Raw genomic sequence first — 27,813 nt, 5'->3', positions numbered from 1 at the left:
GGTGAAATATTGCATCCCCTCTGTGCCTGCACCCTTGGCAGAGGCCCATCTCACCATTTCCCTGAAATGGCCCTATTATTGCTAAAATGCTTATGCAGATCTGTATTCTTTCATTTTACTTGTTGTGTATTGCTAGTATACTACTTGTTCAACATGTAATTTACAAGACCAAATAAAAATTAAAATAAACAAGATAGATGCTGTGATTCTAGCCTTCAGAAAGACATTTGACTAAGTAACACACATTCATGTAATATCAGATGTATTAACCTATGATATATCAATAAATTTTTGCGACTGGATTGAAAATATTTTTACAGGGATGACACCACACATTATCTGTGATGGACACTCATTAACAGCACCTAACTTCAGGCATACCTCATGGATATGTGTTCAGAGTCTAGAAGTTAATGTTTTATATTAATGATCTTGTAGACAATATTAAAAGTAATCACACACATTTCAAAAATGATGAGATTATCTATTATGAAGTATTATCTGAAAAGCACTATAGAAATAGTCAGACAGAGTTTGATGATATTTCAACAAAAGACGCAAATAAAAGTGACTAACTTTAATTGTTCAGGAATTGTAAAGTTGTAAAATTATCCATTTCACAAAATATAATATCCTATGACAGCAATATCAATGAGTTACAGTTGGAACTGGTGAACTCACACAAGAACATGGGTGTCACAATTCCTAACAGTATGAAATACAAAAATTGTTTTCTCTCAGTAGCAGGTGGAGATGGTATAATTAGTAGGGAAAAGGATTCAGCTTATAAGGAGATTCCATATAAATCATGTGTTACCCCCATTCTGGAATATTGCAAACAGAGTGTGCCCAATACCACTGAATTTTAAAAATATGGTATGAACAACAGAATATGAAATATGAAGAATAAATTCTGATGAAATAACGTCAGTATACAAAATTATCTGTTTTGCATAACCATATCACACCTGTCCTCGACAAATTTGGTTCAAATAAAGGAAAAATTTATACTGATATCGGGAATGACATAAGAACAATTAGGATGAATACAACTTTCTCTGGCACAATATGTTTCTCAAACAGTTCTGATTTAGTTAACTAAGTATTTTCTTTCACTTCCTTCAACGTATCCTTATTAATGTACAGTTAAGGAAGAGTCCCACACTGGGAGTGTGAAGATCCTGCCCAATTTCTAGAAGGTCAGTGCTAATACCACATACATGCAACTTAATCCAAGCTGTAGCAAAGGTTCCTTCTGTTTAGAAACTAACTCATTGCTAAGAATAATTGGCCTTTTCAGTGGCAGAGTGCTGGAAGTAGCTCCTAAACTATATAGGGCTCCTACTGATGTTAATTCCAGTATGATTGATTTGTAGACTCAAATGCACCATACAGAGAGAAAAGATGCCATTGTATGTACTAGAAGTGAAGAATGAATCCCACAGTCCTCTGGGGAAAACCTGGGCATGGGTATAGTACACATTATTGAGAGATGGTGTTCTGTAAGTTCAATAACATATAGTGATATTGCTATAGAACTCTATATAGGGGTCTGATTTTGGCTGCATCATAGTAAAAATTCATTTCGTCCATATGAAAGCCACTCTTGCAGCCATAAAATATTGTCTCTCCTTCATAAGCAAAAATTCATGCGCGTAATAGCATAGCTCAAGGAAAAGTATGCTGTAGTGGAGTACTATGGTAAGGGAATACACATGTTAGTAAAATGAGGTTCTATAATGTTTTCAGTTACATCAGGGGTGAGTCTCATTGTGGATAGAAGAATCCACTTGTAAGTTTAGGCATACTCTTGATACTGAGTCTTGTTGAAACAATCTGTTGTGAATGACTCTGAACTTTCTGACCTGGGTTTCTTCCTCACGTATAAGGTGTGGCATCTTTCCTCATTATTCAAAAATTCCACTTGTCTGATTTACACAACTCTTCAGACCCACCTTCAGAATTACTAAGGAGACTCCTAAACACACATACTCAGAATCACAAACACTCAACAATGACAAAATATACAAATGTACAACTATACTCAAATAAACAGGATAGATGCTGAAAGTGGCACTGTCACAGTGTTATTTAAGCACATAGTGACAAATGGACATGAGGAATTTACACAGATAATCAAGGATATTTGATAGTCCAAAAAACTGATAGAAGACTGGAAGTATGCACTTATCCAAACACTCCACATGAAAGGTTACAGGAGAGATGTCAATTACAACAGTGGAATTCTCCTCGTATAACTCACACATAACGTACTCACAGCATATTTGCTTCAAGAAACACATCCACAGCGTCTATGTAAGACTGCTGTATACCATGCAATCTGTCCATCAGTTTGCTCAAGCATAGAGCAAATCTTGAGCCTAAAACCAATTATAAAGTAATTCAAAACAGCTCAACCATTTGCACTTTCATCAGATTCAAGAAGACATGACTTAAACATAGTGTCTGTTTGGTATCATGGAAGAAGAAGGACTTATTCTAATTACAGAGAGCGATGTTAACGAAACACTCATAGACACAACTGCCAAATTAAAATGTAAGTTGGAGCTCGAAGCACCCTTTGAAATCAAAACATCAATTCACCAAGGAAATCTACTGTAAGCAGTCATCTTCAGTCTCATCTATTCTGCTTGGATGAACAAACAGGACATTAATAGCTCTTGTGTAGCTTTTGGCTGGCAATATATTAATATGGGCAGACTTTGAGGTTGAAGCAACAAGATACAAATTCTGAGAGAATGTTGTAGGGAACCTAGTCTATAAATCTCCCTTGTAAATAGAAGTGCTTGAGAACTAAATTTATCACTCAGAAATTAAACACAAAGTACCAGCAACAGACATCAGAAAATTATTTAAATTTACTCAACATCCTCAGAATCCCAACAACAAGACATACACAGAAGATTATGGCATACATCAGAAAGCTAATGAACATACCACAGATCCAAGAGGGTCCATACACAATTACCAATAATAATAATAATATTAATAATAATAATAATAATAACAATAACAATAACAATAACAATAACAATAACAATAACAACAATATAACAATAACAAATAACAATAACAAATAACAATAAGTAAAATGGCTTAATAAAGTTATGAGGAATCTCTCTTTCAAGAATAATTTTTATATTATAATTTTCATGATTTTACTTGGCATTTCTATGTTATAAGTGCAAAATCCTCATTGGTTAAGTCAGTGAAATCAAATTGAACAGGTGTGTCATACCTATGGACATGATGTTAGCATTCACACAAGATACTGCAGATCCCTGGCAAAGGTAATTCAATATTTGGATGAGTATTTTTGAAAACCTTGTTTAAAAACCTTCATAATATCCAAATGGGAAACAGTTTCAGTTCTCTTAACTTCCTCTTCCTCCTACAACCTGAAAGCAGCTGTTACTTTAACCATCAACTCTGTGGCAATACCTCTTCAATATTTGGCAACAACATCAGCTGCACAATTTTAGTATTTGATGGGGAGACTTAATTGAAGGCACTTCCTTGCTGGAAATAAAAGTCGGATTAATTTTATTGACACATTTGAGATCTGTCTTCCATTGTACTTTCTATTCTGTTAAACACTTCAGTGTACTCAATCTCAAACAGTCTTGCTCCGGCCCAATGTTGGCAAAAAAGTATTCTTCAATATTATAAAATGGTGAACTGTTAACTTTTGTTTAAAACTAATTATATCCATGGTCCGAGCAAAGACCGGTAACTTATAAAAACATCTGAGTGGGTTTACTTTGTGAGAATTTCCAGTCATTGCTAACCCTGTGCCTAGGTATATCTAACTTCGACTTAACCCTAGTATTGAGGTCATGAACTTCCCCCCTGACAACAAGTTCTGTCTTATTATATTTAATGTCCAGTCCTGCAACATATATATTTAGATTTACAACAGTAAGTATTTTGAGCCTGGTGAAGAGTGAACGACAATGTTCCAAATGACCTGTATTATAAATGAAACGCAAAACTTCCTTTTTTTGTTTTTTTTTTAAAATGTTATCGACATGGGGAGAATATCCCCATATACTTAGGCCATATGATACAAGCGATTGGAGAAGTCCAAAGTATGACATCCGAAGGTAATCAATACTTACCACGTCCCTTAGTTTCAGAAAGAGGTATGATACGCAACATATCTTTTTGCAGACACGATGGATATGTTCTTGCCAATTACATTGGGAGTCAGTGTGAATACCTAGAAGTTTTACTGATTTAGCTTCTATTTCCTTTGTCGTGCCTAGTATGAGTTGTTGAGTTGTATCAGGATTACATAAGATTGTATTAGCAGTAAACCAGTCCAAAGCTTTCGTTATGTTTTTGAGTTCAGAGATGTTCTGATGAGAGGTAAAGAATGTAGTATCATCTGTGTAACATGTGACAGGATGTGATATGTTGTAAGGCAGGTCATTGATTGCAACAATGAAATAGAACTGTCCAAGTATAGAATGTTAGGGAACACCTGTGTCTATCTCGAGCAAGGAAGAATGGGCACCTTATGTTTAGTATTCAGGAATTGTATAATTGTAAAATTATCCATTTCACAAAATGTAATGTCCTGTAACTGCAATATCAATGATCTGTACTTGGAACTGGTCAACTCACACCAGTAACTGCATGTTACAATTTGTAAGGATATGACATTCAACAATCATTTAATCTCAGTCATAGGTACAGTTAGCAAAATTGTAGGGAAAAGCTTCAGTCTACTTAGGAGATTGCATATACATCATTTGTGAGACCCATCCTGGAATATTGCAAACAGTGTGGGACCCATGCCAATGAATATTAAAAACTTGAATTGAATAACAAAATATGAATAACAAAATCTGAAGAAATGAGGCCAGAATACAAAATGAACTATTTTGGCTACCTCTCTCATACCTTTCTTCCACAAAATGGGTTCAAATAAAGAAAAATTTTTACTGGTCATGGGATTTCGTTTGGGGTTTAATGGCGCTCAACTACTGAGGTCATTAGCGCCCAGTCACAATTGTTAGAGCATATAGAATCTAGTAAAACTCAAGAGGGGGGGACACCAGAAAGTTCTTACAAAGATGCAGATAAAATAAGTGAAGGAGTTAGATGTCTTTGGACAAGCTAGTCAAAGTAATGAAACGAAGAACACGAGCAGCTGCTCGAGTTTCATCTGCTAAAATATCCTGTAAAGTAGATGGCAGAGACAGGGCAACACGAGATTGACTAAAACGGGGACACGACAATAAAACATGGTGCACTGTTAATGCCTGACCACAAGGGCACTGCGGGGCTGGGTCACTGGAGAGCAGGTAGCGGTGGCTAAACCGGCAATGCCCAATCCGCAACCTGGTCAGATGGACCTCTTCTCGCTGAGATGGTCGAGAGGAGGTTGTCCAAGCAGTTGGGAACGGTTTTACTGCCCGGAGCTTGTTTCCTTGAAGTGATGACCAAGTATCCCACCACAAAGACACAAGCCTCCTACAAACAACCCCACTAATGTCGGATCACAGGACACAGTGGGAGGCTGGCCGAGGCAGGAGGACTGCAGCCTTGGCTGCAGCATCAGCAGCCTCATTCCCAGGCACTCCTACATGGCCGGGAACCCACAGAAAGCTGACAGGAGAGCCATCAGCAGCAGAAGAATGAGGGACTGCTATCCAGCACAAAGGGATGGACCGGATATGGAGCTCCAGGGCTCTGAAGAGCACTGAGTGAATCAGAGCAGAGTACATACGATGAGTGGTGGTGGCGGCGGGCATACTGAACGGCCTGATGGAGAGCAGAAAGATCGGCCGTAAAGCTGGAACACTGGTCGAGGAGCCGGTATTTAAAGGTGCCGGCCCTGACGACAAAGGCACAGCTGACACCATCGTCAGTTTTGGACCCATCAGTGTAAATAAAGGTGTGACTGGCAAGTCACGCACAAAGTTCGACAAATAGTGAGCAATACACTGCAGCCGGAGTACCCTCCTTCGGGAGTGAGCAGAGGTCGAGATAAATATGAACCGGAGCCTGGAGCTACGGTGGTGTTGGGCTCTCACCCTCTCTGAAGGTGGTAGGGAGGGCAAAATCCAATTGTCGAAGCAGGCGACGAAAGCAGACTCCAGGGGGCAGCAGGGTAGACACATACTACCCATACTGACGGTCGAGAGAATCGGCAAAGAAGGGCTGATAAGAGGGGTTGTCGGGCATTGACAACAGCCGGCAGGCATACCGACAAAGCAATACGTCGTGCTGGTAGGTCAATGGTAATTCGGCAGCTTCAGCATAAAGACTGTCGATGGGACTAGTGTATAATGCTCCGGTCGCAAGACGTAACCCACAATGGTGGTTGGAGTTGAGATGGCGTAAGAGGAATGGCTGAGCAGATGAGTAGACGAGGCTCCCATAATCCAGCTTTGATCGGACTGTGGACTGATACAAGCGAAGCAGGACAGTGCGATCTGCTCCCCAAGATGAACCACTAATAACTCTGAGGACATTAAGGGAACGTGTACAACGGGCAGCCAAATAAGAGACGTGCGGAGACCAACAAAGTTTCCTGTCCAGTGTGAGCCCTAGAAACTTAGTTGTTTCCACGAATGGGAGAACAACGGGACCGGGATGTAAGGATGGCGGAAGGAACGCTTTATAACGCCAAAAGTTGATGCAAACCGTCTTCTCTTCAGAGAACCGGAAGCCATTTGCCACACTCCATGAGTATAGGCTGTCTAGACAACGCTGAAGGCAGTGCTCCAGGAGGCATGTTCTCTGGGCACTGCAGTAGATCGCGAAGTCATCGACATAAAGAGAGCCTGAGACATTAGGTGGGATGCAATCGCTAATTGGATTGATCGCTATGGCAAAAAGGGCTATGCTCAAGACGGAGCCCTGAGGCACTCCGTTCTCCTGGAGGAAGACATCGGACAATACGGAACCCACACGTACCCTAAACTTTCGATCTGTTAAAAAGGAATCAATAAAAAGGGTCAGGCGACCGCGTAGACCCCACCTGTGTATAGTGCGGAGGATACCTCCTCTCCAACAGGTATCATAAGCCTTCTCCAAATCGAAGAACACGGCTACTGTTTGGCGCTTTCGCAAAAAGTTGTTCATGATGAATGTCGACAAGGGCACAAGGTGGTCAACAGCGGAGCGGCGGCGACGAAAGCCGCATTGAACATTGGTAAGTAGCCGTCGAGATTCAAGAATCCAAACTAACCGAGCATTAACCATGCGCTCCATCACCTTACAGACAGAGCTTGTAAGAGAAATGGGGCGGTAACTAGAAGGAAGGTGTCTATCCTTCCCAGGTTTGGGTATAGGAACAATGACGGCGTCACGCCAACGCATGGGGACTTGACCTTCGATCCAGACGTGATTGTAGGTACGAAGAAGGAAGCTTTTGCCTGCCATAGAAAGGTGGGCTAGCACCTGAACGTGAATGGCATCTGGCCCCAGAGCAGAGGACCGGGACAGTTCAAGTGCACGTTCGAGTTCCCGCATAGTAAAGGGGGAATTATAATTTTCCAGATTCAGCGAGTGGAAGGAAGGTTGCCAAGCCTCTTCTGCCTCTTTCCTGGGAAGGAAGGCAGGGTGGTAATGGGCGCAGCTTTAAACCTCCGCGAAAAAGCGGCCGAAGGCGTTGTAGACATCCACAGGATCAACAAGGACCTCAGTACCTGAAGTCAGGCCAGGTACCGAGGAGTGTGCCTTAATGCCCGACAGCCAGCGCAGGGCACCCCTGACGACAGAAGAGGGAGTAAAACTGTTAAAGGAGCTGGTGAAAGAGGCCCAACAAGTTTTTTGGCTGTCTTTGATGACTCTACGGCATTGCGCTCGGAGTTGTTTGTATCCAATACAATTCGCCAACGTAGGATGGCGGCGAAAGGTGCGTAAAGCACGTCGTCGAGCACGGATAGCGTCTCGACAAGCCTCATTCCACCAGGGGACGGAAACGCGACGTGAAGAAGAGGTAGTACGAGGAATGGAACGTTCGGCAGCATTGATGAGAACAGCCATGAGGTATTCGACCTGACTGTCACAACTGAGAAAATCGTGGTCCGGAAAGGTCGCCAGAGAGGAGTAAAGTCCCCAGTAAGCTTTCGGTATGTTCCAGCTCGAAGGACGTGGGGATGGGGTGTGGTGCAGGAGACGAATGACACAGGGGAAGTGGTCGCTCGAATAGGTGTCAGGAAGGACATACCACTCGAACCGACGGGCAAGAGTGGTAGAACAGATCGAGAGGTCCAAGTGGGAGTAGGTATGAGTAGAGTCCAAGAGGAAGGTCGGGTCGCCAGTATTGAGGCAGACAAGATTGAGATGGTTGAAGACATCCGCCAAGAGGGAGCCTCTCTGACAGGATACAGGAGAGCCCCAAAGGGGATGATGGGCATTGAAGTCGCCAAACAATAAAAACGGCGGAGGAAGTTGAACAAGCAGGTGCATCACGTCAGCCCGACTAACTGCGGATGACGATGGAGCATAGACGGTACAAACGGAAAAAGTAAAGGTAGAAAGAGTAATATTGACAGCTATTGCTTGGAGTGGGGTGGTCGATGGGATGGGATGGTAATAGACATCATCCTGAACGAGCAACATGACTCCACCATGAGCTGGAATACTGTCCACGGGGCTGAGGTCAGACCGCTCCGAGGTATAGTGGGTAAAAGCAAGATGGTCAGTTGGGCGCAACTTGGTTTCCAGGAGACCAAGTATGAGCGGACAGTGCAGGCGGAGGAGCAGCTGTAATTCCTCCCGATTAGATCAAATACCTCTTATGTTCCAATGTAACAAAGCCATCGCTAGTCAGAAAAAAAAGGGGGAACGAAATGGGTTAAGAGCTGGTCACCTCAATGGCCGCGGAGGGCCAGGTTTCGAGGGAACAACGCTACAACCGGCGGGATACAGATCCTGTTCCATCGAGTCGTCGCCAGCTGCGGCTGCTTTCCCGGGTTGCATAGGAGGGGCAGCATCATTCTCCGACAGGAGGCCAGCTGAGTGCCTGGCAGCAGAGCGTCCCGGCGAAACTGAGGACGGCCGGGAGCAGCAACTCAAGGATGGAGCGTCAGACGAAATGCGCCGGGGTGGAGAGGGGGATAAAGACTTCTTCTTGGCGGCCTTCTGGGAAGTCCAATGAGGCACGGGGATGGTGGGCTGGACCTGAAGAGGGTCCTCACGCGTGGGGTCTGTTTTGGAACGCCAGACCTTGGAAGCCGGGGTCCGGAACGTTTCCCCGATGGATGCCCGAGAAGAGGATCGCTTCTCAGGCGGTGGAGGGGGAGGAGGAGAAAGGGTGTCCCATAGGGCAGAGGGGACAGGGGCCGCGAGGGAGGAGGATTTGGAAGGGAGGGATTTGGGAGGTGGAGGCATAGACCCCGGATGGGGTGAGGAGGTGGATGGGGGACAGGATAGGGGTGAGGGTACTGTGGAAGGATCAGACACAACTGAGGCAAACGAAGTTGTCAACGTCATGGGATGGAGGTGGTCATACTTTTTCCTGGCCTCAGAATAAGAGAGGCGATCCAAAGTTGTTAATTCTAGGATCTTCTTCTCCATCTGATACATGGGGCAGTCTAAAGATCTAGGCGAGTGGATGCCAGGACAATTGACGCACCGAGGTGGTAGGGTGCATGTATGTTCCTCACAAAGAGGACGTCCACAATCGCCACAAAGGGGCTCAGCCTCACACCATGACGACATGTGCCCAAAGCGCAAACACCGAAAGCAGCGCATAGGAGGCGGGACGTAAGGTCGCAAGTCGCACCGGTAGCACATCACCTTTACATTCTCCGGGAGAACGTCCCCTTCGAAGGCAAGGTTAAAGGCCCAGGTGTCGATGCGACGGTCTTTGGGGCCGCGCTGGACTCACCAGATGAAATGCATGCCTCGGCGCTCCAGGTTGGCCCTGAGCTCCTCATCAGATTCCAGCAGGAGGTCCCGATGAAAAATAACCCCCTGTGTCCTATTCAGTGCCAGATGCGAGACAATGGACACTGGAATGTCCCCTAGTTGGTCGCACGCCTGGAGCGCCGCTGACCAAATGGCGGAGGTGGCCATTATAAGAATGGACCCCGAACGCATTTTACTGAGAGCCTCGATTTCCCCGAAGATGTCCTCGATGTGCTGGACAAAGAACATGGTCTTCGAGGTGGCGAACGTCCCCCCCATCGGTCCGAGAACAGGCTAAATAGCGGGGGAAGTACTTCGCCCCAAGCCGGCGGGCCTGTCCTTCCTCCCAGGGAGTGGCCAAGGGGGAAGGGGCAGGAGAACCAGAACCAGAGACAGTACCTACCTTTTTAAAAGACTCGGCCGCAGAGCAACCCGATACATGTTGACATCTCATCTGCGAAACGTCCGCCCCGATACCACCCACTCCAACCAGGGGCTCTCCTCACAGGCGCCACCCAGCCTCAGCAAGGGCCACCTGGCAGGATGACCATTGCCGGGAGTCCTGATGCCCCAAGGAGACGGGCATCTACTCCTTGGCCGACGTGGGGAGGGTGCAGCTCAGGTATCGGCAGTAGGATCCCTGTGTTGTCAGGGGGCTACAACCTAGAGGGTACATGACGACCCCACCACAACGGGCTGGCTACTGTGCTGGATTTCAGGTGCCATGCAAAGTTCATCATGATCGTAGGTGCAGATGGGGATGCACTATGGGCGTAACTTGTGCAACCCATCAGGCGTTTAGGCCCAATTGGAGGAATAGCGGGTGTGGTTACAACACCGTTACAATGCTGAGTGCCAAGGTCTTAGTGCACTGAGGACCAGTGAGACATCACGTAAGGTGTCCTTCCCCAAAAGGCTCGTACTTCTGTAGAATTTTGAAAAATGGAGGTCAAACCCCAAGGGGGACCATCACATGGAAGGCCGAAACGGTTGAAACTCCTTTTAGTCACCTCATACGACAGGCAGGACTAGCTCGGGCCTATTCTTAACCCGGACCTGCAGGGGGGACTGGTGGTGGGAATGATACAAGAACAAGTAGGATGATTACGTCTTTCTCTGGCACAAGATGTTTCTCAAATTACATATATTGCTATAGAATTAAGTATCTGAAATCAGTTATTGGCCTGTATCATAGCAAAATTTAATTTCATTCACATGAAAGCCACTCTTGCAGCCATTAAATATTTTATACAGTTTTTGTTACACATAATTCTCCTTCATGTGTGAATAATCACATAATGTGCATAATAGCATATGCCAACGAAAGGTATCCTCCAGTAGGGTACTATGGTGAAGGAACACACACGCTAGTGGACTGACATTGTCTAATGTTTTCAGTAACATCAGGAGTGGTGGATAGAAGAAACCAGTTATTATTTTAGGCCTTCTCTTGACACTGGGTCTTGGTGAAACCGTCTGTGTGACACACACAAACACAACACAAACACAACACAACACAAACACAACACAAAACACAAACACAACACAAAACACAAACACAACACAAAACACAAACACAACACAAAACACAAACACAACACAAAACACAAACACAAAACACAAACACAAACACAAAACACAAACACAAAACACAAACACAACACAACAACACAACACAAACACAACACAATCACACAAGGATGAATGTTGCAACATGATGAAGGCCTGTATGTAAGAGACATTTTTAACTCTCAACTGTGAGAATGAGTCCCACACTGTGGTGGTGACGTTTTTGGCTGATTTCTAGAGGCCAGTCCCATACCAACTAACAATTCGTAAGTGTGTATATACAAATTGTGTACAAATTAACCCTATGGGAGCTCCTAGGACTGGTCTGTGTTTTGGGCGTTAGAGTGCCTTGAAGTATCTTGTAAAGTATATGAGGCTTCGGCTGATGCTTGTTCTACTGATGCTTAATATGTAGACCCAGTTGCATCACACAGAAAGAAAAGACTCCATTATCTGGGAAAGAAATGATGAATTTTTCCCACATTATTTGGAAAACTTTGGGTATGGATATTTTATACATTAAGCTGAGAAACTATGTTCTGTAAGTTCATTTGCATATATTGCGGAAGAACTCTGTTTCTGGGAACCAGTTATTGTCCTGTAGCATAGTAATACACTCCTGGAAATTGAAATAAGAACACCATGAATTCATTGTCCCAGGAAGGGGAAACTTTATTGACACATTCCTGGGGTCAGATACATCACATGATCACACTGACAGAACCACAGGCACATACACACAGGCAACAGAGCATGCACAATGTCGGCACTAGTACAGTGTATATCCACCTTTCGCAGCAATGCAGGCTGCTATTCTCCCATGGAGACGATCGTAGAGATGCTGGATGTAGTCCTGTGGAACGGCTTGCCATGCCATTTCCACCTGGCGCCTCAGTTGGACCAGCGTTCGTGCTGGACGTGCAGACCGCGTGAGACGAAGCTTCATCCAGTCCCAAACATGCTCAATGGGGGACCGATCCGGAGATCTTGCTGGCCAGGGTAGTTGACTTACACCTTCTAGAGCACGTTGGGTGGCACGGGATACATGCGGACGTGCATTGTCCTGTTGGAACAGCAAGTTCCCTTGCCGGTCTAGGAATGGTAGAACGATGGGTTCGATGACGGTTTGGATGTACCGTGCACTATTCAGTGTCCCCTCGACGATCACCAGTGGTGTACGGCCAGTGTAGGAGATCGCTCCCCACACCATGATGCCGGGTGTTGGCCCTGTGTGCCTGGGTCGTATGCAGTCCTGATTGTGGCGCTCACCTGCACGGCGCCAAACACTAATACGACCATCATTGGCACCAAGGCAGAAGCGACTCTCATCGCTGAAGACGACACGTCTCCATTCGTCCCTCCATTCACGCCTGTCGCGACACCACTGGAGGCGGGCTGCACGATGTTGGGGCGTGAGAGGAAGACGGCCTAACGGTGTGCGGGACCGTAGCCCAGCTTCATGGAGACGGTTGTGAATGGTCCTCGCCGATACCCCAGGAGCAACAGTGTCCCTAATTTGCTGGGAAGTGGCGGTGCGGTCCCCTACGGCACTGCGTAGGATCCTACGGTCTTGGCGTGCATCCGTGCGTCGCTGCGGTCCGGTCCCAGGTCGACGGGCACGTGCACCTTCCGCCGACCACTGGCGACAACATCGATGTACTGTGGAGACCTCACGCCCCACGTGTTGAGCAATTCGGCGGTACGTCCACCCGGCCTCCCGCATGCCCACTATACGCCCTCGCTCAAAGTCCGTCAACTGCACATACGGTTCACGTCCACGCTGTCGCGGCATGCTACCAGTGTTAAAGACTGCGATGGAGCTCCGTATGCCACGGCAAACTGGCTGACACTGACGGCGGCGGTGCACAAATGCTGCGCAGCTAGCGCCATTCGACGGCCAACACCGCGGTTCCTGGTGTGTCCGCTGTGCCGTGCGTGTGATCATTGCTTGTACAGCCCTCTCGCAGTGTCCGGAGCAAGTATGGTGGGTCTGACACACCGGTGTCAATGTGTTCTTTTTTCCATTTCCAGGAGTGTAGTTTATCAGATTCACATGAAAGCAACTCTTGTGGCCACAAAAAATTTTTTTCCTATTTTTAATACACATTGCTCCTTCATGTGCTGACAGTCACATTATGTGTATAATAGCACACATCAAGGAAATGTATCTGTATTTGGGTACTAAACCATACAGAATGAGACCACACTGCAATACGTAACACTCATGTTTCCTGATTTATGTTGATGATCTATATGTCAACCATATATATTTCCATTATGAGTGATCTCCCAAACTATGTGCTTGAAGAAGTTTTCATCAAGGCATTTTAGAAATTTTTGCAGGATGTGTTATTATTCGTGACAAACAACTGTAAGTGTAACAATACAATTTAGGATGATTAACCCCCTTCCTACAATATTGTTAGAGAACACACCTGCTAGAGGATGAGGTTCCCTGTACTGTTTTGAGTTAAATCAAGAGAGAGTCTGATTGTCGATAGAAGAATCCAATTATATCTTTCTGTCTGCTCTTGATACTGAGTCTTGGTGGAACAATTTGCCATGAATTAATTTCAACCTTTCCTCCTAATCAATTTTTTCCCACCCAATTAACAGGTGCTTCAGTGTTTTTGGCCAAATCTGTTTAATAACTTTTACAAATATATTATTTTCTAGTTTCTTTGTTGATCCTGCTTTGATTTGTTTGAAGAAAATGCTTGTAGCATCTACAAAATGGAGTATTACTACAAATCAATGATAAAAATTAACTTAGAGCAAGAACAGCATTGAGTCCACTTTTCAATCCTATGGAAATTCAATTTTGTTTTTTCTTCTTATGTGTATGATGTAGCATCTTCCTTCATGTTATACAAAACTTATGCTGTAATTCGCCATTTTGATGCTGAAATTGACAAAAATAAATATAAATATGAGGGTTGGAATTTAAATAGTGACAACTATTTATTCACAACTGATACAAGAGGGTTATATGTTTGCACCTGTTACTGTCCTTCAAAGTAGTCACCAGCATTGTGTAGAACCAGTTACCAACGATGTGGAAGGCACAGTATACCACTGGCAGAGCCTGTTCTGTTGATGGTGCGAATGGAGCGCTCGAAAGTTATGGTGATTCTTTTGTATGACTGTGATAAAGTTATCCTAATGCTTTATGGTCCTTCATCGCAGATCATCAATGCACAGTATTACTGTTCGATTTTGGATTACCACCTGCGACCAGCTTTGTGAAAGAAGCAGCGACTTTTTCTGTGCAAACCACCCATCACTTTGCACCCCAATGCACAGGCGCATACAGCACAAACTGTGACTGTTCTGCTCAGTCTTTGGGACTGGGAAGTACTGTACTATCCACCATACTACCCAGACTTAAGTCCTTGTGACTTTGATTTGATTCTGAAGATTAAGCAACCACTTCGTGGTATTCATTTCAGATCTGTTCCAGAGATTCAACAGGCAGTAGACCACTCCATTCACACTATCATCAGAACAGGCTCTGGTCTATTACATCTTCCACATGACTGGCAATGCGTTCTACACAATGCTGGTGACATTTTGGAAGGACAGTAACAGGTGAAAACATGTAACTCTTTTGAATCAGTTGTGAATAAATAATTGTCACTACTCAAGTTACAACCCTAATATATATAAACAAGCTTCCCTTCAACACAAAAAAAGGAATTTAATGATGTAGATAGTATTCAGAAGGAAATTAGAAACATTTCTCATAAATGGAACTTTTTATGGAACGAAAGAATTCTTAAAATTGTAAGGTATGCATTAGTGTAAGACTAGAGGAAACCACTTAGGTAAATACATACTCCCACAAGAAACGATGTACTTCTTTCACTAATGTCACACTGATGGGGCATGTATTTAGTCATCAGTCAATGATTTTCTGGTATCAGAGGCAGTAGTGGCGCATAAACACTGTAGAGGCAGACCAAGTCTGCAATACATGCAACAAGTATTTGAGAGGGCAAGTTGCACATGCAGTTCTGAGATGAATAGTTCAGCACAGAAAAAGAATTTGGTGAAGCCACATCAAACCAGGCTGAATAGTGATGACTTGGAAAAAAAAGATTATGAAGAGGATACTCTTGTATTTAAATTTAACTTATTTTGATAATATAAAAATTTATGTATTTATTTATCTCATTACAATGAAAATGTGTACATTCTTTTATGCTCCAGTTTTAAGTATTTGCTTAAACTGATGTCATCTAAATGAATGCCAGTAAACTGCTGGATGCAATGTTATGTGAAAACAACTGTTCTCAGAAAATAAGTAAAATAGTATATACAGGATATGCAGAGCTGTACTGAGGTGATCCTGTGCCCTTTTCAGAACTGCCAAATCTGAGGTCTTCCTCCAACAAAACTACATTTCTGCACATTTCATACATAGATTTGTATATTTTTGTAACTGAAAACATAATGTAATTGAACTATACTTATGTAAAGTATTGCACACAACAAATTAACTGTGTCATTGTATGAAATAAACAACAAGAAGTGTAAGCTTTCTAAAAAAAATCAAAAGTCAAGTGGTATTACAGCATGTATTCACAAATTATTAACATGGTTACACAATAGCTACATACTTAGGTGACAATTCATGTCCTAGCAATGTACATATATACAGGTGGTTGTAGGATCACATATACAAGGTATAAAATGGCAGTGCATTGGTGAAGCTCTCATTCGTACCCTAGTGTTTCACGTGAAGAGTCTCCTGACATGATTTTGGCTACATGACATGATTTAACAGACTCTTGATGTGGAATGGTATTTAGAGGTAGACATATGGGCATTCCATTTCTGGAATCCGCATCAGGTGGGACTGATGGATGACATCAAAAAGGTTCAAAGAAGGGCAGCTCGTTTTATATTATCACAAAATAGTGGCGAGATAGTGCCACAAATGTGATATATGAATTGGATTGGCAATCATTAAAACAAAGGCATTTTTCATTGTGACAGGATAGTCTCATGAAATTTCAATGACCAGTTTTCTCCTCTGATTGCAAAAACATTCTGTTGGCACCCACCCACATAGGGAGAAATGATCATCACAATAAAATGAGAAGAATCAGGGCTCCCACTGAAAACATTTTGGTGCTCGTTTTTCCTGTGCACCATTCAAGAGTGGAATGGTTGATAGACAGCTTGAAGGTGGTTCATTGAACACTCTGCCAGCCACTTTATTGCGACTAGCAGAGTAATCACGTATATGTAGATATAGATGTATTCCGTACTCCTCAGTGTCATTTCTGTGGAGACAATGTTAGACTTAGTAGCTTGCTTTCACTCAAGATACCGCAGTACCTTGGAAAGCTATTACAGTGTTTGGATAAGCATCTCATAACCAAAACACCAAAGACTCCAAGATATTCATATACGAATCCATTTCAGTGCTCTTAACCTGCTCTTTCACCTTCAACCTGAAAGCAGTTTTTATTCTAACTACTACACTGTAGTAATATGTCTTCCATATTGGGCACCAATTTCTGCTGCACATTTTTCAGTATTTGACACAGAGCTTTTATTTAAGGCACCTCCAAACAGGAAATTAAAGGCAAATGAAATATCTTGATATAGTCAAGGCCGGTTTTGCATTATAGTATTTTTTCCTTCTGTTAAACAGTTTATAGCACTCTAGGTCAAACAGTCTCCCTTCATACCAGAGCTGACAAATACTGGATGCCTGTAATCAAATAGCATATTTATTTCAGCACCAGCCCATTAACGTTTCACCTCTTACAATATCACAGCAAACTTGTAGAAAGAGCTTCATTGTTGAACATGGGTGAGATCTGCAGGCAGCAGGTGTATGGAACAAGCACATTGTTGCCATATGAAGCATGTTACTGACAGTCACTTATTCAGTAGCAATCATTTCTCTGTTTGCTTGGACAAAATAACTGAAGAAATGGCACTGTGTTAACATGTATTTACAGTCACAGGCTGTTGGGAAAGGATTTTTGTTGTATGTAAAATATAGGAACATTAGGGGTATGACAGTTCATGCACTCCCCTCAGTTAAGTTTTTAAACCACACTTCTTAATAGGTAAGATTTTTCCACCTCCTCTGTGCTTGCACCCTTGGCAGAGGTCAGTCTCACCATGCCCATTATATGACCCAGATGACTGCCAAAATGCTCATGTAATACTGCAGTCTTTCACTTGACTTGTTATATACACTCCTGGAAATTGAAATAAGAACACCGTGAATTCATTGTCCCAGGAAGGGGAAACTATATTGACACATTCCTGGGGTCAGATACATCACATGATCACACTGACAGAACCACAGGCACATAGACATAGGCAACAGAGCATGCACAATGTCGGCACTAGTACAGTGTATATCCACCTTTCGCAGCAATGCAGGCTGCTATTCTCCCATGGAGACGATCGTAGAGATGCTGGATGTAGTCCTGTGGAACGGCTTGCCATGCCATTTCCACATGGCGCCTCAGTTGGACCAGCATTCGTGCTGGACGTGCAGACCGCGTGAGACGACGCTTCATCCAGTCCCAAACATGCTCAATGGGGGACAGATCCGGAGATCTTGCTGGCCAGGGTAGTTGTCTTACACCTTCTAGAGCACGTTGGGTGGCACGGGATACATGCGGACGCGCATTGTCCTGTTGGAACAGCAAGTTCCCTTGCCGGTCTAGGAATGGTAGAACGATGGGTTCGATGACGGTTTGGATGTACCGTGCACTATTCAGTGTCCCCTCGACGATCACCAGTGGTGTACGGCCAGTGTAGGAGATCGCTCCCCACACCATGATGCCGGGTGTTGGCCCTGTGTGCCTCGGTCGTATGCAGTCCTGATTGTGGCGCTCACCTGCACGGCGCCAAACACGCATACGACCATCATTGGCACCAAGGCAGAAGCGACTGTCATCGCTGAAGACGACACGTCTCCATTCGTCCCTCCATTCACGCCTGTCGCGACACCACTGGAGGCGGGCTGCACGATGTTGGGGCGTGAGCGGAAGACGGCCTAACGGTGTGCGGGACCGTAGCCCAGCTTCATGGAGACGTTTGCGAATGGTCCTCGCCGATACCCCAGGAGCAACAGTGTCCCTAATTTGCTGGGAAGTGGCAGTGCGTTCCCCTACGGCTCTGCGTAGGATCCTACGGTCTTGGCGTGCATCCGTGCGTCGCTGCGGTCCGGTCCCAGGTCGACGGGCACGTGCACCTTCCGCCGACCACTGGCGACAACATCGATGTACTGTGGAGACCTCACGCCTCACGTGTTGAGCAATTCGGCGGTATGTCCACCCGGCCTCCCGCATGCCCACTATACGCCCTCGCTCAAGGTCCGTCAACTGCACATACGGTTCACGTCCACGCTGTCGCGGCATGCTACCAGTGTTAAAGACTGCGATGGAGCTCCGTATGCCACGGCAAACTGGCTGACACTGACGGCGGCGGTGCACAAATGCTGCGCAGCTAGCGCCATTCGACGGCCAACACCACGGTTCCTGGTGTGTCCGCTGTGCCGTGTGTGTGATCATTGCTTGTACAGCCCTCTCGCAGTGTCCGGAGCAAGTATGGTGGGTCTGACACACCGGTGTCAATGTGTTCTTTTTTCCATTTCCAGGAGTGTAGTACTAGTACACTACTTGCACAACATGTAATCTACAGGTCCAAATAAAAAACCAAATCAAATCAGATATATGAAGTATTTTTTTTTTACCTCTGAAACATTTGACTGAATAACACATGTACACACACATTCTTGAATGTAGTATCATGTGACGTATCAAGAAAAATTTGTGGTTGAGCATTTCTTGGTGGTGAGGATGCACTGTGTTATCTTTCATGGAGAGTCATCAACAGATAGTAACTTTTGGTCTGACACAGGGATATGTGCTCAGGAATAGCTGTTCATGTTGTACATTAATGACCTTGCAGACAATATTAATAGTGAACTCAGACTTTTTGCAGATGATGCAGTTTTCCCAAGTGAAGTACTGTCTGAAATGAGATACACAAATTTTCCAACACATGTTGATAATATTTCAATGAGTGGTGCAAAGACTGGCAACACACTTTAAATGTCCAGGAAATGTAAAATAGAAAATCATCCATTTCACAAAACATCCTGTGACTAAAATATCAACAAGTCATGGCTGGAATTGGACAGCTCATAGAGGTACGTAGGTGTAATAATTTGTGGATTGTGAAGGCAAGATTAGACTATTCACAGTGAACAAATATGTGTTATAACAATTATTCTTCCTTAACACCATACACAAATTGAATACTAGAAAGTCCTAATAACTGGTGGAATGGGATATACTCTATGTCAACCCCTCCTCAGTGGTTTAGAGTACAAGTACAAGTACATAGATCTATATGTAAAAGTTCTCACTGCTGACATTTTATCATTTAAATATTTTGTTAGGTGTTTAGTAAATGTAAAAATAGCTCCACACAAACTTATACTTTTGATAATTGTAGTGATATCTTTTATTTTGACAGGGATGTGTGAGAAACTTTCATTTCATTACTTTTGTCTCCACTGCTTCTTCAGTGAAGTGTTTTTTTGTCCTATACAGATATTGTGGAACTGACTTCCTTATTTCTTCGAAAGATGTATTTCATTGAAAGTATCTGATACACGTAACACTCCAAATCTCCTTGAGAGAAATAGTACATCTTCATGGCTTGTTTGCTTTTGTCTCTTTTAACAAAATTCATAAGATTGTATTGTCTGATCTGTCCGTTTCTGACAAGAAATGCAAACACCAACTACTTTCACATATTTAATGTATTTAAGTTTGACAATATTATGGAAAGGACAGAGTACTACTCACCATATAAAGGTGATGTTGATTCACAGACAGGCACAACAAGACTGCCATACATGTGAGCTTTTGGCCAAAAGGCCTTCTGCCAACATAGACAATATACACACATTCATGCAAGCACATTTAACACACACATAACAACGGCCTCTGGCACCAACGTCAGACTGCAAGCAATTGCATCTGACAGAAAAAGCTGTGTGGGTGGTGAGGATAAGGAGGAGGCTGAGGCAGAGAGGAGGATGGATAACAGATAGGGGTGGGGGAGGGTGTAGTGCTGCTTGTGGGAACATGCTGGGATGTGATGGGAACAAGGTAGTGCTATTATGTACTGTTAGGAGGTTTGAGGAAGGGGGGGGGGAGATGGTGGGAGGAGCATAAAAGGAGAGAATTAGAGGAGGAAAAGTGAGAGGCAGGCTACTGGGTGCGTAGGCAGAATGGAAGGCGGTGTAGTGTTGGAGAGGAAGCAGAGATGTGGATAGATGCGCGAAGGATAAGGATACCAAAGACTGAAGCCTGCGGGATTACCAGAAAGGTATATTGCAGTGAGAATTACCATCTGCAGAGTTTTTAATAGGAAAGTACTGGATCCTTACTTGTTGTAGACTGCTTTGTGGACTTACCTTTCTCATTTCAGTATACTGTAATCTGAATGTAAAACAATGTTTTAAAAGAAACTTCAAAATATTGGCTTTAATTAAATCTTTGGGAAAATTATTTTCAAAAATGGATAAAAATATATCATGAAATATACGAAATTGACCTGCCCTCAGCTTCACTGTAAATTTCACCCATTATGATTTTCAAGCTTCCTTTAAAATCATGCAGTTTTTTATCATTAACCATGCCAATTTTTCCCTACATTTGTTATCAGAATTAGAATCTGAATTTTATTGTGTCATACATACATGTCAAATCTTTGATTTAGTTTACAGAAGACTCGTCAAGCTTATAACTATAATAGGTTGTACATGGAATATAACATTTGATATGCAGCTATGTTACGTAATCTGCCTAAATGTGCTTCATGATCTCACAGTCTATTTACAGTAGGATAGGCATGTGTAAACTTCTGCTCATCAAATAAATTTATTGTCCAAGGAAAATGAATATGACATTAAATTGTAACTTGAAGGACACAGATTAATCTGAAGATCATTGTTATGATTGGAACTAGTTAAGTGATATAAATATTTTGAATTTTACATTTTTATATATTGATAATTTTTTAAGTGGTTAACAGCATCATTAAGTAACTTTTGTTGCCAGATTCATCAATGCAAATTTAATTTAAAGGGACCACAAATCAATAATCTCATCTTATGTGATAGACTGCATATTAAATCATCAAAGTATCCAGTCTGCAATCTGCGAACTGTAACAATAAAAAGTGTTACATTGTCCAACATTAACTCACTAATGCATCTTCTTGTTTTCTTCTTTTCCTTGTTCTTCTCCTCCTCCTTATTCTTCTCTCAGTCTGTCTGTCTCTTTCTCTTTTCCTCCCTCCATCCCCCCTCTCTTTTTAAGGTACTAGCCTCCCCATCATATTGTATCTGTACTGTAAAATAGTGAGGTACACTCAACACATGTTTGGTTGCTAATGCACTTCATACATGTACATACCACTCTTCAAATGTTGCTATTACTCCTGTTATGATGGTGTGGTGAGCCATTGGTATGACTTCAGGTCCTGGTTGCTAATAATTCAGGGAATGTTGAAAACAATAGTGCATCACAGACATTCCGCATCCTAGTGTTTTACCTCTCATGCAATGGTATTGTGGTGACGTCGTTCAACAGGAGCACACTCATCCACACATGGGACATGTCTCTGTGAACTGTCAGAGTGATACTGATCTATTACCAAGGCCATTCAGACCCTCAGATCTGTCCCTTATAAAATATGTTTTGAACCAGCTCATATGTCAACCCCTCTCAGTAACAGTATTCAGGATATCGAGGACCAGGTACAACAGTTATGTACCACGTTACTTCAAGAGGGAGCACTATGGATCTATGGAACCCTTCCCAACCAAACTGGTGCAAGTATCTAGGCCAGAGGGAGAGCAACATCATACTGATATCTGTACTCAGACTACCAAGTACTTTGTAAATTTCACTCAGCTTTGTATCACTAAAATAACATCACAGTCTCTACAACCAGGAAGCTTAATTTAGTTTCTTCAACATTTTATAGTTGCTTCACTTTTTGTGCTAGGCAGTACACATGAACATTCAGCTAGTTCACAACCACTTATATGTAGTGTTCAAATAGACAGCTGACATTAACTCGTTTCCATCTGATTAGCTCTCCAAGAATGAATACAGTAACTACTTTATATTTTTCCCTACATATACATGACTACTCCACAATTCACACTTAAGCATTTGGCAGAAGTTTGAATGAAACGCTTTCAAAATATTTCTCCACTGTTCCACTCTTGAATAGTACAAGGGAAAAACAAACACTTCAATGTCTCTGTGCAAGCTCTAATTTCTCTTATATATTTCAGTGATCATTTCTCCCTCTGAAGGTGAATAAAAAAGAAAAATGTATTTGAAGGAGGAGCTTGGAGATTGAAATGTTGTGAAAAAGTTTTGCCTCATTGAAGAACACCTTACTTTAATGACTGTCACCCCAACTAATATACAAGGGTTGTTCGGAAAGTAAGGAATGACTGGTCGCAAAATGGAAACCACAGTGAAAATTGAAAGCGTTTCCTTTGCACATTTAGCTACACCTTCCAGGTACATCTCTACATAGTTGCCACTCCGACTTTGACACTTGTCAGAGTGTTATACCAAATTTCCGACAACATCGTCATAGAAGGCACCCACCTGTGCTTTCCGATAATTCTCTACACTGGTCTATAGCATGAAGCCTGTGCCCAAGTTTTGTCTTGGTATCCAGCGTTTCATGTGAACAGAGATGATACTCAGGACGAGCCAATTAGGGCAGTGTTGTGGGTGATCAAACACTTCCCATCGAAAAGGCTGTAGAAGTATCTTCACTGCCCCTGCAGAGTGTGGCTGAGAATTGCCATGAAGACGGAAGTTCATGGCGGTTGTGTTAGGTGGGCAGTATTTATTAAGATGAAGCCTCTCAGCGGGCCCTCCTACTTGGTGGGAGACATTGTTGTTATAGGCACCTTCACTCGCTCACAGTCAGCTCACAACTGAGAAGAGCACCTCAATGCAATCGACGGCACACTAGAGACCCTGCCCAAAACGTCTGTGAAAATTCTCGTCGGATTTTCACTGTGGTTTACAATTTGAGACCGATCATTCTTCACTTTCCAAATAGCCCTTATATTTTATCTGTGACACAGTTTCCTCCTGTTTCATGACCATACAAAATGAGTTGCTCATCTTTGAACTTTTTTAGTGTCCTCCGTCAATTCTATCTGGCATGGGTCATGATTCAACCTTGTAATAGTTTAGCAGAGGACTGACAAGCATAGTGTGGGCAATTTATTTAGTTTGCATCTTGTACGTGTTCTGCCAGAAACACAGTCTCTGATTTAGCTTCCCTACAACACTATCTGCATGATCATTCCAGTTTAAATTGTTCATCATTTTACCCCTAGGTATTTAGTTGAATTAACAGCCTTTACATTTCTGTAATTTATCTTGTTACCAAAGTTTAATGTATTCCTTTTGTACCAATATTGCAGAAATTACAAATTTCATTATATAAAGTAAATTTTAACTTTTTGCACAATACAGATATTTAGTTTAAAATACTTTGCAATCGACTTTGATCTTCTGAGGACTTTAATAGATGCTGAAGACACCATCAGTTGCAGGCAGTCTAAGAGTCCTGCCCAGTTTTGCCTCCTAACTCATTTATAGAAATTACAAATAGCAAATGGCCTATAACAATTCCTTGGGGAATAGCAGATATCAACTCAATTTCACTTGATGACTGAGTATTACTGTGAACTGTGACATTTTGACAGAAAATCATGAATCCAATCACACAACTGCACATTATTTGATTTGAAGCTGCTTGTGAGGAAATCCAGAAATATGTGATCGGTTTGAGATCCCCTGTCAACAGCTCTCATTACTTCATTAGAATAAAGCTATCTGTGTTATAGTAACACTCTGATGAATGTGATAAAATGGATGCTAAATCAATATGTAATTAAAGAGGAAACTGATTTCTTCATCCCTTATACTTTTATGGGGTGAATCTCCTTTAATACTCAGTGTCAACTCTGAATTTACTCTATAACAGTTTCCCTATCTGACACTAAGAACTGCAGGAATCTAAATCTGTGGGCTAGTAGACCTCCTCATTCTTCTGAAAATGTATCTGCTAACTTTTCTTCCTCTACCAATTCAGGCACAAGCAGTGAGAAGCAAGATCCAATCATTCCATATCATCCACTGAAACAGCACCAGTATGAAGTGTTGCAGCCATTTCTAGGGGCTCAGCCCCTCTTTGCTTATATTCCTTGCAGCAAAGTTTATCAAGTGCTTGGGGTTGGAACACAGAACCCCCACAGTGCCTACACTTGTGTGTGTTCAGTAGCAGCTCCTACTTTGTGCAAGTTAAACACGATATTGTATTTTTATAGCCAGGATGTTTCCAGCACCCTCACCCATCAGTACTTAATCGTTTTTGCTAAATCCATTACAAATTAATCCAATTTTTTTTACCTGGCTAGGACTACCACTTGGCTATAAGAAACTTGGTGACCTGGCATCCAGAATCTAATTTTTTTCTGTACCTACTGGCTTAAACTCCTCTGATGACTACATCTCATGAACATAACTCTTCTTATTCTGTTTTTGTCCTGAACTATCTCCAATGTTACTAGTTTTATTTTGCTGCATCTTGCATTTAACTGCATCATTCAGTTTCGTGACAACCCATCACCACAACTAGTGGAAAAGAAGTGTAACTTATTAGTACTGCCTCATTATATATTGTTTATTATCATATTGTAATATGCAGTTCCTTAAGATATGCTACTTTGTAACATTGTGACCTTTTATTTGTAAAGCATTCATACATCCCCAAAATAGTATAAAATATTTTATGGCTGCAAGATTTGCTTTCATATGAATTTAATGAATTTTTACTATGACACAGACCAGTAACTGTTCTTAGATACTGTTATAACTAGGAATAACACAATAACCTATTCAGTCTGGTTTATTAGATCACTTTTTAACAATTATGTTAGCCAAGCGTCTACGCAGGCTCACACTCAGAAGTAATGCAGAATTAAAGTTTGGTTATACCAATGTCCAAATGTGCATGGTGGGGTGCACGTTCCGTAATTATTCCCAAGTCCAGTTAAGTTCAGTCTCTCCAAGTGAAGTCGCAAGATTTTCCGCCGAGCAGCCAGGTAACCTCGAGTGGTGCGGCGAGTCATCCACAAGCAGCTAGAACACGGCGTACTGCACTTTCCGATGAGAACTGTCGTTTGCGGCGGCGGCCAGGTTTATATAAGGCTTGCTAGTTAATGGAGCCGTCGGCTGGGGTCACTGTTTTCGAGGGAAAACCAATCGCAATGTTTCCTGGCGTAGCCAACTGCTGTGTGCTGACAAAAGCGCGCGCGCGAAGGCGACCAGCGATGGTAGCCGCAAGCCGCCCGGAGAAGTGCGGCCAGCGATGTATTTCTCGGCCACGTAAGGGAGCGTGCGTGTGAAAACGGCCAGCGATGGAAGCAGCGGGCCGTCCAGAGAAGTGCTGCCAGCGATGTATTTGGCGGCCGCGTACTGGAGCGCGTTGTTCGGTGTTTGTAAGAAGTGGTGTATACCACAGATACAGAGTTCTATTGCAATATATGTAAATGAACTTATAGAACACAAGCTTTCAACATAATTTGTAAAATATCCAGCCCCAACATTTCTGCAGATGAATTTGGGAAACACCTTCACTTCTAGCACAAATAATGGCACCTTTCCTTCGTCAACAGTGCATTGCGTCTACAAATCAAGCGTATATGAACAAACATATACAACAAAACCATATAATTTAGGATCTACTTCAATTGCTGTCCCACTGAAAATGGAAAGTAAACTTAGCAGCTTCCATAGGGCCAGTTTATGCTCAGATAGAACATTGGCTACAGTTGGTATTAAGTTGTATGAGAGTACACGACTGGCATTTTAAAAATTGGCCACGAAGTTCCCCACGCTAGTGTGGGACTGACCCTTTACTGTATACTCATAAGGTTATGCAGAAAGGCGAAAACAAATGACCAATTCTGAATTGTTCTGGATAGGTCTTCATGTCCCTTGACAACATGACATGCTGAATGGCAATTGCACCAACATAATTGACACAGTTTTATATGCATTAAATAGGGAAGGGCATAGGAGCACAGAAACATGTAACATGAAACATCATTTACATTAGTTTTCAAGCAGTAGCTCTTTCTCCAACAAGAGTGCACACTTTCACACAAGGAACCACACAGAGACTAAATGTACACAGTCATGGCCACACCAAGACTTATTGTAGATACACAATTACTGTAGCCAGTGTCTGAGCTGATGGAGATGGGGAGGAGGTAGGAAAGGATTCTAGGAAGGGATAGACGGTTAGATGCTTGTCTTTGGACAAATGACTATGTGCCCACACAACTAGATGGAAAGAGTCCATAGGATAAAGCAAAAAGAGATGCAGGAAGAGTGAGAGAGGTGGAATGGAAGGTGGAATGGAGGGGCTAAGGAAGGAGATGAAGGAGAGAGGAAAGTTGACATGGGGGCAAAAAGAAGAGGAGAGAAAGGCAGAGTGGGGATATATATATATATATATATATATATATATATATATATATATATGGGGGATATGGACAGGATTTCTGCAAGGATCTCTGTCATCGCAGTGCAGGCAAGATGAGAGGAGTGGAAGCCCTGGTGAGCTTTCAAGGCCAAAGTTTCATTGAGCGAAAGAGGAAAGGTGGTTAGTGGCTAGTTAAAAGATTTACAGGTGGGTGTATGTGCACTACGGTGTAGAATTGGGAGTGGGATTGGAATAGGGATTGTCAACGATATTCTATAGGTTTGGAGGGTGGTGCTACAATACTTTGGGGGATATGGGATATATATATATATATATATATATATATATATATATATATATATAGAGAGAGAGAGAGAGAGAGAGAGAGAGAGAGAGAGAGAGAGAGAGAGAGAGAGAGAATTGCCCCATGTGGTGGGAGGAAGAGTTTTGGCATTTCTCAACCAGGACAAGGATGGAGGGGTGTGGATTTAAGGCAGAAGAGAAAAGGTAAGGTGGCCAGTGGGGACACGTTACCTGAGGATTAGGCCAGATGGATAGTGAGACTGCAGGATATGTTAAAGACACAGTTCGCACCTATACATTTCAGAGAATCTTGTGCTGGGAGGCAGGATCCAAAATGCCTGTGTAATGAGGCAACTGTGAAGGTAATTTGTGTTGCGCTGTGCAGCATATTTGGCAACTGCATGGTCAAGTCTGAGGTTTGCTAAAATTTGATGGTAGCCATACATGTGAGCAGACATT

This window comes from Schistocerca serialis, chromosome 3, assembly GCF_023864345.2.
Source record: "Schistocerca serialis cubense isolate TAMUIC-IGC-003099 chromosome 3, iqSchSeri2.2, whole genome shotgun sequence".
NCBI classification, from domain to species: Eukaryota; Metazoa; Arthropoda; class Insecta; order Orthoptera; family Acrididae; genus Schistocerca; species Schistocerca serialis.
The sequence above is the reverse complement of the archived record's forward strand: the minus strand, read 5'-3'. Positions refer to the sequence as shown.